The sequence below is a fragment of the Branchiostoma floridae genome, unplaced genomic scaffold (assembly GCF_000003815.2).
Source record: "Branchiostoma floridae strain S238N-H82 unplaced genomic scaffold, Bfl_VNyyK Sc7u5tJ_1122, whole genome shotgun sequence".
NCBI classification, from domain to species: Eukaryota; Metazoa; Chordata; class Leptocardii; order Amphioxiformes; family Branchiostomatidae; genus Branchiostoma; species Branchiostoma floridae.
The window spans coordinates 1-1869 of record NW_023365606.1 but is presented as its reverse complement, the minus strand read 5'-3'; the positions used below and the strand labels follow the sequence as shown (position 1 = coordinate 1869).

The 1869-nt window shown below is 38.8% G+C and overlaps 1 long non-coding RNA gene across 1 annotated transcript; it reads right to left on the bottom strand.

The window, feature by feature from the left end:
• Nucleotides 1-18: 18 nt before the first annotated feature.
• On the bottom strand, nucleotides 19-1770 carry LOC118407266. The gene is made up of 3 exons (XR_004830126.1): nucleotides 1606-1770; nucleotides 1066-1203; nucleotides 19-771 (listed from the first exon to the last, which is right to left on the bottom strand). It is a non-coding gene; the product is annotated as an uncharacterized LOC118407266 (long non-coding RNA).
• Between the last annotated feature and the right edge of the window lie 99 nt (nucleotides 1771-1869).

Here is a 1869-nt window from a genome sequence, read left to right as displayed (position 1 = left end):
TAGCACTGATAATTTACACACCTTATTGTACTGTTAATGTACATTTGTATATCATGAGATTTTTAAATGGTCACACAATTTATTTACAGGCTGGACAATACATAGCATGTCACTTTGCATATTGATCATCTAAGGTGGCCAGCTATATAGGTTTGCGTAACATTTGTTCAAATCATTTTGGATAGATTTGGGCTTCAGAAAAAATTACCAAAATGAAACATTTATCAAAATATTCATTAACAATATCATGGCTTTTGTGCATGAATGAATGGTAAATTTGCAATGTGAAACTTAACCTAAGGAATCTTTGTGCATTTTCACCTTCACATAGAACCACCTGACAGCTACTTCACATGAGGAAGAAGCCTCTTAATACTCCTCATACATCCGTGATGAAGTGCTGAAGTCATTATCAAGAGTTATTTTCAGTCATTTACACTCAATGGAAGGCTGGTAACTGATGCAGCAGCTACTAGAATAATTATCCATAGCCTTCAACTGTGATGTATCAAATTCAAGATGATAAGTGCTGTCTAACACATCCTGTTTTCCCCCCGAGGGAACCGGAGATGACTGCACACCAATATTCCCACCTCATTCTTGATGATGTTCCCCACTCCAGGTAGAACTGACTGATCGAGGAGGACATCACACAGCATCCTGTCACCATGGCAACTGACAGTTCTCGTTGCCTGGGACAGACTAAAGTGTGTGGAGCAGATGTCCAGGCTTTGGAACTGTAGATACTTGTCATGGCAGTCAGACGATGATCTACAGTGAAGGGTTGAATTTTTTAAATTTATGATAAATGATAATGGTATTTGGTAGGATAGCCTGGGAAAGAAGGGAGGTTGAGAAAAAAATTTTCTTTGTTACAGTTTCAAAGCGTTAAAAGCATGAACTTTTTTCTAGAGTACTAGCTATTGCAAGTTAGGTGCTGCGCTGCTCAATATTCAGAGTCTGACAACACCATATAGTAAGATAAAAGTCTAACATTGGAAACAACAGGAATCATCTATAAATCTGTCAGACAATATAGAGTGACTGATGTGTTGTACTTCTTACCTAATTTGTACAGTGCAATCATGGAATGACACTGAATCCACAGTCAGAGTCAAGGTCAGCACAGGCTCTGATGTCTTCTGGAAAGCCTTGTTCCTGTGCCCCTTGATTTGCACACTTCCGTTCATACCAAAATGAACCCTGTAGAGAGAAAGAATGCACATTGTAATTGTAAATTTTGAATGAATTGAATGCTACATACATGCAGGTCTAGGATGCACCAAATCGCACAGTGGTCAAAAATCAATTCAAGTATCACAGGATCCAACTTAAAAAAATTCCTCAAAATTTTATTCAAAAAAAATAAAACTTGAGGATATGTTTTTCCACCATTTATTGGTTTTTGCAACAGTGGTGAAAACAAATACTTCTTGGTAAAGGCCACCAAAGATTATTTGTCCAGATCCCAAAATAATGACTAAGCAGTAGGCACTAGTTTTCCAACGTTGAGAACATGTGGGTAGATATTTGATAACAGTTGGCTTATCACATTGCAAGAGTGAAAACAAGAGAGTGCCCCCAACAAAATGTGGTATGTCAAACCTTAGACAAAAGTCTCCAAAGTACACAAACAGTTCCTTCCCCAGAGTCTCCACATTACTCAGAGGAAGTCCAACTAGGTGGTCAGACTTTTCGGATGTTGTGTCCTTCTGCTCTGCTCCACTTCCTTTTGCAGCACCCTATGGGTTGTGAGAAAGCAAACTGTTGGCACTTGAAATGATTCACAGCTCACAGGTTTGCACTGCTATGCACTATACAATCAGTATCAGTAAGTAGTCTCTACCAGACTCCGGATCGCTGGAAAAT